The sequence below is a fragment of the Lepeophtheirus salmonis genome, chromosome 5, assembly GCF_016086655.4.
Source record: "Lepeophtheirus salmonis chromosome 5, UVic_Lsal_1.4, whole genome shotgun sequence".
NCBI classification, from domain to species: domain Eukaryota; kingdom Metazoa; phylum Arthropoda; class Copepoda; order Siphonostomatoida; family Caligidae; genus Lepeophtheirus; species Lepeophtheirus salmonis.
In genome coordinates this window covers 43,397,797-43,406,999 of record NC_052135.2, presented here as the reverse complement: position 1 = coordinate 43,406,999, position 9,203 = coordinate 43,397,797, and positions in this window count along the sequence as shown.

Here is a 9,203-nt window from a genome sequence, read left to right as displayed (position 1 = left end):
ACTCCAAGATGGCTGACATCAACCATGCTGACGTCTATCGAAATGCTTCATACAACAAAGACTCCCAACAAAGCAGATGAAAGTGTTGCTAGATCCTAAGAAGTCCTGGTTCACAGATTGTTAAGAACGGAATAATAATATGAAGGAATGCCCTAAATCAAATGTGGACCTCGAACCAGGTATGCACGGAAAGAATGAATATTATAATCTCTGTTTTATATACAATCGTGATCCTAATCATGCTTTATTTAATACACTGAATGTACTTTAATCTTAATAATAAACCCACAAGTTATAAAAATGAAACGTCGTTGAAATGTTAAATTTTATATCACTGTGGTTTATGAAAAAATAATATGACATGAATCTAATCTGTAGCGCGGAAAACAAGACAATGGTCACTCCTATATACCGTACAATGTACATGGATGTGAAGATTCACTGCCCCTTGAAAAGGTTCACTGGTATGGTCTCATATTATAGAAAGTTACTATGTTACATATAAGGAACCTTTCAATATTTTTTTAAATATTTATGTTTCGTGGTCAACCGTCATTTAATGTTATAGTTTCTACATAATTGAGTAATAGTTGCGATTTTTTCATCAATTAAACCAACTAAAGAGGATTCAACTCCTATTAATTTTGGATTTCTGGATGTCAATACAAAAACTCTCTTTAATAAAATCAAGAAAAGGAAAAATGTTTAGTTTATTTTTTTACATCATACAAGGACGTTTATATAAATCGGCGCTGACTTCACCCTCTCTCTTACTGATCATACTACAAGATAGCAGAATTCACGGCTATTATATGGGTGGTTTGGATGACTCAAGTTGTGTCAACAAAAAACACAAACAGCAACTACAGTCATGGAATTTAGCCGTGTCTGGAACAATGCCCAGGAGATACTTCGTGTCACTGACGACTCCTACGTGACAGTATACAAGACTGTGAAGAGGCTCTAAGAGTCTTGGGACGTTGCACACAACTCTCATGAAGTTCTTCTCAGAAGATAATTACTTCACTGCGGACAAGTCTGAGATCATATCAAAGTACGAAACATGTTAATCGTATGTAGTGATACAAATAAAATAAAAAATCAATTGCAATGTACTTATTAGTTCCTCAAAAAAAAAAAAAAAAAAAAAAAAGGACTTTAGACATCATTAAAGGAATCTTTCCGACGTGGATTTGGCTTAATAATATGGACATGATATTCCTGTTTCTTTGTTTTTATAATTTTAATTAGATACATATAACTATAAACTACCTTCATAGTTACCAATGAATATCTGGACTAAAATTTGTTCATTAAAAAGAATGAGACAAAAAAATGTGTGACCAATCAACATAAAAGCAAGCTAAAAGGATTTTCCTCAAAATATAGTCCGGATTATGTTTGTATTTTTGACTAAGAGGAGGGGGGGGTATAATTTTGTACAAATGAATTGAATACAAAAATCGAATTTATCTATGAGTGTAGAATCTAAAATTGATCTCAGTTGTTCTCTCGGTCATCTGATTCTGAAATAACTGGGATTATAGTAATTTGGGACTTTTATCGTTTGGAGTCATTTTTACTCTTAACACAATCCCCAAATTAAAAGTAAGATAAATAGAACTTATGTAAAAGTGTTTTTATTGATTAAGTTTCTTCTTCTGAACTCGATATACTTCCGTTTTTAGGCCAAAGAATGATGAAAACGACAATCTTCTTTTGACCCTTAATACTTATTCAAAATATATAGTGATGAAGAATATCATAGCTTATATTATAGTAAAATATTCAATATATAATTTAAAGAAAATCTATTTAAAAAATATGCACCTCCAAGGATTTTTGTTCGATTTTCTTGTGATTGCATTTTTTATGGCTGTGTACTAACAAATAGACATCATTATCATCATACCTTTCCCGATTTCAATGTCAATTTCAAAATCCCTGTAAAAGGAATATCGATGAGTCCAAGGAAGATACTTCCAACTTGATCATACATCTCAAGAGATATTCGAATTTTGATTCCAAATTGCATGAAAGACGACAGAAAAAGAATTCATCCAAGGATCCAAGGAAAACTACCAAACCTCATAAGGGAGTAGAGTGAACTCCTTCCTTGGGAATGAGATACCAGGATTGAAACAATAAAGTAATTCACTATGAGTAGAGATTTTTAATATTTCTAAATATGATCGCTTATAAAATACAAATTGGAACAAAAATCCCTGGAGATGCTATAATATCCCTCATCACTATGTATCATGAATAAGTTATAAAGATGTAAAGAACAATGTCGTTTATTACCATTTTTTAGCCTAAAAATGGAAATATACAAACATTCTGACAATTTTCCCATCCCTACTATAAAAATAAGTCTTTGTTGGACTCAATAAGAGTACAATTGAGGATCCACATCGGAGTAATTCCTATAAATATCCTTACTATATATGGAGTGAGGTTTGAATTTATTTCCTACCTCTCACGACTGATCCCACCTAATCTAATAATACTTCATGACAGCTAACCTGCTCTCTTCCCAAACATTCTTCAAATTGTCATGGTCACCATGTTTATTTTCGTTTAAACATACGGGCAGGTCATAACAACTATACTTGTTGCTACATTTCTTAGGTGAAATAGTCACACAGTTCCAAGATATTATGAGCATGAACAAACTAAAAAAATATATTTTCTGCAATTATGTAGTTCGGGAGTGCAACATAAATGAATGAAAAAGGGTTTTGTAACGATTTCTTTTAAAACTATAAAGATTTGTTTCTCTCTTATTAGATTAAATATGAGAGAAAAAATGACTTCTTGAGCCGAAACACATTCATGAGAATTATAGCTTTCGAACAAGAACATACAAATTAATAGCTTACTCATACAACAGGTAGGTATTGAGTTTTGAGTCCCAAACACAATTGCGTACCTTATATAATTTTGTTTTTTAGTCAAAAAGGTGTCTTACTCTCCATATACAAATCCCCAAAGGGAAGGGCCAATGCAAAAAAAAAAACTTCAGAAAATATACTAATTAACAAAAAATTAAATATGAGATCATGCCCTTCACTTGCAAAGGGGAGTTTGGGACGGTCTGGTAAATAATTGAATTTGAATCTATTAAGAAACCTCTCTAAAGAGAAGAGCTTGAAGAAAAAATCTTCATTAGCACACCCTCAATTCAAAGGAAAGTGATCCATAGAGCTAGAAAGCCTCTTAACAATTGACGATATTTAAAAATAGAATATTTGTTTATTTTTGTTATTTAATTTTCTATAATTTTATTACTAGTTATTTGTAATACTTAAGTACATTATGTTAGAATGGATATTTAAGAAGATCTATTTGTATGGAGATCAAATTTATATAATTATATGATTTAATATATACCCATGGTCACGTCATATATAGGTATGTAAAATATACTAACATATATATACAATACATTTATGTCTAGCTCCAACAAACTAATCTAAATACATAATATTATAGTTGATCACAAAACAAGTTTGATGTATTGTATATGAGTTCCTTTTCATTTTACAGGATTTAATATATACCTCATGTTCCAGAAAAAAATCATACGAAGTATTGAGTCTTAACTTTAGTGTTTAGTCGCGAGTCTATCTTTGTGAGATAACTTCGAGACACAAGTCTATAAAATATGTACTCAATTACAAGTAAAGCCGCAAGTCTCGAGTGCAAGTTATTTCATGATGAATGAAATACATTTTTGAATAAATATATCCATACATAGAATAAAAATATACGTTGGGCAATTGATTTAACCAAGGAAGTTGTAATGTGGATAAGTAGATTATACCATTTCCGATAACACGCTATAAAAAAAATCAGAATTATATATCTAGCTTAGATTGTTTGTTTTGTATTAAGTGAGAAACTACACTTTAGCCTTGCCAAGTCAAACCTCATTTCTTAGACTTTAGATAATATTTATCCAAGAATGAAGGATAATGTCTCAATACATTTTCCGTCAATTCTCGAAGATGGTTTACTTCATGATAAAAAGTTATTGATAAAGTTTTCTGGAGTAAGTAACCTATAGAATATAATAGTTGTTATTATGATTAATCACAAACATTATTATAACATTTATTATTAATATTGGAAAGTAAAAGTAGGGTTCCATGAGTCCTAAAATATTAACGTCCTGCACGATGTTACCTCACAAACATACAAAAAGATGTAAGAAGCTGTCGATTTTTCTGCCGACTCCCTCTAATCAATGTACAAAGTTTCTAGTACTCCATCTTAACTCGAACATATAAATTTGACCGCTTCAACAATTCTGAATCATGGGACCAAGGCTTATCATTTGACGGTAAATGTAAGCAAATAGGCCGCTAACAATCCCTGAGAACCCTTTAATGAAATAACAAGAGTGATGTAATAAGATAATTAGGTATCTTCCGATATTTACATAGTATTTCTTGTTTTTGGTTCTCATGCAAATACAGTGAACGACAGGAAGACGCGACCTTTTAGTGTAAGTTACGAAAAATCAACTTCATCAAAAACAACATAGTGCTGAACGAGTGGCCTATATATCATTCAAAAAAACAGTTATTAAAAAGTTATTTCTCGAAATGGCCGCCCTATGCTACCGCCATGACCTCGAGCTTGGCTCTGAAGGCGGCACACACCTTGACGACGCAGCCCTCGGAAATATCCGCCCACTACATTTCGGCACAAATATTTAGCGCGTCGATGCTGGGTATGGAATGGTACAGTTCCTACTTTCGATATAGCCGTAGTCGAGAGGATTCATGTCGAGCGAGGAGGGTGATCACAAATCATGCTTCTGGAAATGGGAAAAATTCTCCTCGAGCCATTGCTGCGTGGTTCTGGCCTTTCCCCCCGAGGTGGAGTCCTGCTGGAACACATAGTTTCCCTCTGGGTTATTGGATTTCACCCGGGGCAACACGACCTCTTTGATAACGTTCTGGTACTCCTTTCCCCAGATTTTTAGGCCTTTTGGAAACGAATATGGGGGCATTATCTTCCCGTCTTATGCCACGATTTCCTCACGGAGGCTGGGAACTTAGTTTGGTTGACCTGTGGAACCTCATTGCGAGGAGAGGTAGCGATCGTTCCTGGAGTTTCTTGAATAGTACACGGTCCAGTTTTTATTGTCTTATTGAAGTGGTAGGCGGTAATCAAATCGGCTATACTTCAACTTTTGCCCTCAATCTCGAAAATAAATTAACAGATTTTAATCAGTTGTAGCTCATTTGAACACTAATATTCGCAGAATTATTGTACTGTAAAATCTTAAAATGAGTTCTCAAATGAGGACTTCCTGGCACTATCAAAGGGGAAGTCGCGATTCGCTGTCGTACTGTGTATATGGCACTCCCTTATGATTGGAACGCGGAACGCTGAAGTTGATTAAAAATTTGAACGAAACGCTTACAAGCCTGAATTAAATTGATACCAAAGTTGTCTATTTTTTAACAAAAATAGTACACGAAGATCTAAAGTATAATTTGTAAATGAAGGATACTTTAAAGAAATATGTGACTTATATGTATATCTAAGGACCAGTAGAAGAAAAGTAGTCCTTGGCATATCTTAAAAAATTAAATAAAGAAAGAAAAGAGGTTTTGTGGGTATATTTTTCTCAAAGAAAGATCCGAATGTTTTAAGGGAAATGATATGTTATAATAAAATATTTTTAAGTTTTAATTCCTAAAAAAACTATAAAACACTCTCTTAATTTTAAATTTTTTTTTAATTGCATCTACAGTAAGATTACATTGTCCCAAATTTCAACAAAATATAAAATAGATTATAATTCAATTTATAACATAATACACATCATATTTGATAATGAGATTTGGAATCCTCTATTTGAGCAGTTTTGACAAAGGATCATTAATTTTTTTAAAAATCCATATTTCTCACATGTGATCTTCCAAGATAGCTAACGTATTGCCTTATCAAAAAAGTGTTATAACCACTTATTGTTTAAAAATTATAAATCTAATTTTAGTGGTGTTATATCGACAAAATAATTCCTATTTTTATAAACTTAGAGATTAAACAAAATCAAAAACTTTCAATTTTACACATTTTCAAAAAAACTGTTATTGTTCTTAAAAATTGATAAAAATAATCTAAAAAAATAAAAATATTTAAACAATTCCTACGCCCTATACAATAAATGGTGTAAAAAATTTCCCAAAATGTAAATATATGATTATTAAAAAGCTAATTTTACAAATGATGTCATTGAATGTATAGCCGCATTCATTTCTGTATTTTGCATAATTTTGTGTTATTTTTTAATAGTTATAGCTTCAATCTAAAGCCTTAAAACAAAGTGGTGAAACGCAGCAGCTACCTTGAGTAGATTCCTTGTCTTAATAGCATCTTTTTCCCCAAACATTCTTAAGATACCAAAGATGATGTCACTTTATAATTTTCTGTCATTTTCAACTTTTTATTTCCCTTGCAGAATTTACTTGGTATATTTGGTAAAAAGGTTGAATTCATTGTGGTTATAGAGTAATATTCATAGAACTAAAATGCATAGAGTGCACTATATATATATATATAGGCGATTTAATTATTCCTATGAAAAGTATTGGTAAACAGATTATTTTATAACAATAATGTATATTAATATTTTAATCCAATTAATATGCTCCGACCCTTGGTACCAGGAATCATCTCACACTCACGTTTTAACAAACGGATTACATTTTGAAATCAATTTAATTAGTGTGATTATATGATTCGATTAAAAATCGGGATCATTATTAGATTGAAATGCCAAATTTTAATTTCACATCGATATTTTTTACAACGCCTATACAAATACTATAAAATCGTTGAAGCTTATAGCGGGAAATACTACGTTTTCGATTATCTTTTTTGTATGATCTGCTGTCGCAACATCAAAAAATTTCCCTTACTATTGCACAAATACCATCAGTCTATGTATTTTATCTTGATGGCAAATTGAATATTTTAATATACTCGAACCCTTTATTGACAAAAAAGTTATTACGTAATCAACTACATATATTTTGAATTTTTTATCACGTGGTCTTTGTTTCACTAATTGGTTTATAGCTATAATTATATCCATATATAAAACTTATTAGCTCTAAATAAATATTTCCTATAACATATTATAATTTATTGAGCTATGATTGTAATTTATGATATTCTTCCAAAAATATATATTATATATATATATATTCTTTTTTTTAATAATATGTGTATCGTATAACTCATCAAAAACATTTGATAGGTAGTGTATCACAATTTTAGGAAAAAATGGCAGTGGAAAAAATTTCAAAGGAAAAAATGGCAAGAGAAAAAAAAAGTGTATATGTGGAAAAAATGCCATGATTCTTTTAATCCGATATAATACCTTTACCAATATAATATATATTAAAATGACAATGACGTCACCCGAAATAGAAAGAGAGAGATTTATTTAATAAATCCACTGTGCTTGCTTAGCCATTTTCTTGTTGCCTAACCTTGTCCTAGTAACATTGATTGGTGATAACTAATATTATACCTATCACTGATAGGTATAATATTAGTTAAAACGAATTTTGCCATTTTTTCCACTTACACACATTTCCTTTTTTTCCTCGGCCATTTTTCCTTGACACCGTGTGTCACATATAGATTTACGCCGAATAACATTTTTTGCTTAAATGTCACCTTCTTGAGATTAATTTTATTTCAAATAAATATTAATCATTAATTCAATACTAAAAGGTTACCACACAGTTACTAAAAAAATTGCCCGATGCATAACTGTCCAACAACTTTTTTTTTTTAATTTCTTCATAATAGGAATAATTATTATAGCAATAAAAAAAATTTAAAATTACTCAGGAGAAAATATTTAGAAAGTAATATGGAATTGATGGACGAAAGTGGATCGTAATGGAGTACAGTCAAATCCAAACATATTACATTCATGAAAATAAACTATTCCCATTAGGATTTATCCTTTTTTATAGGTAAAAATAGTAAACTGGCACCAACATTTTTGGTTTTTTTAATTTTTTTTTAATTTAGGTAAGGTTCTGTACTTATTTATAGTACATTTATTTTATTCTTTCTATACTTTTGGCCATACTAAGTGTGCTAACTGCACTTTTCAATCAAAAATTTATGAAGGTTTTAATGATTATATATATATGTGGCCCGTCAACACAAAATAAGCTAATAAGTTTTTTCCAAAATTGAACGTAGATTTCATTTGTATTCTAGGACAAACTATCATCAATTTCTACAAACGAATTATTCTTAGTAATCATTTAAAGGTGTTGCAAATTGCACTTAAAGTAGGGAAATTAATGTGACATGTAAAAAAATCATTTATTTGTAAATATTGTCAGTATGAAGGTTAATAGAAATACATCTATTAACCTTGGTTAGTATCATATAGTATAATTTGTATTGAGTGGTTAGGCAATATAAAATGAAAAACGATCTCTTAGCTCAGATACCAGATGTTAATATCTTAACCAAGTTTCCAATTTTGTAACAGTTCTAAATTTGAAAACTGGAAATGGCTACTTACTGCTTAAACAAATAGCCGTTAGACTCAATTTGACTGTACATCTTTTTCAGCAGGACCAAAGTTAAAGGCAATGGGTGAGTTAAGTTGGATATAATTATATTTTCTTCCGTTAGTGGTACCATAATTTATTATATAACTAACTACGGAACATTCATAAATTTATGCCATTAATTGAATTTACATGGTGAATTCTGTGAAGGAAATAAAAAATTGCATATGTCACGAATAATTAGTATAATGTGACGTCATGTGTGGTAACTCAAAATTCATAAGGGTTTATCTCACGCACAAGAAGCACATCTTTACCTTTATCGTATATTCCAACCTTTCCCCAAAAAAGAAACTAGGAAAAAAAGACCCAAAATTAGTTGGTAGTGTGCCAATTCGTCCCAAACTGTGGAATTATTATTCAACAATTGTTCACAAGCTAACAAGATATAATCTGAAATCAACCAATTAACGTTTAAAACACCGATTATGTGATTAAAAACATAATCAGCGCTAGCTGACAACAAAGTACAGTGACCTTTTTGTGTTAGTGAGGTAACGCTGTGGGATTAAGTTTTTTGTGTACAACTAAATTTTGACAGAAAATTGATAACGTGGTTGTCGTTTTTGCTTACAA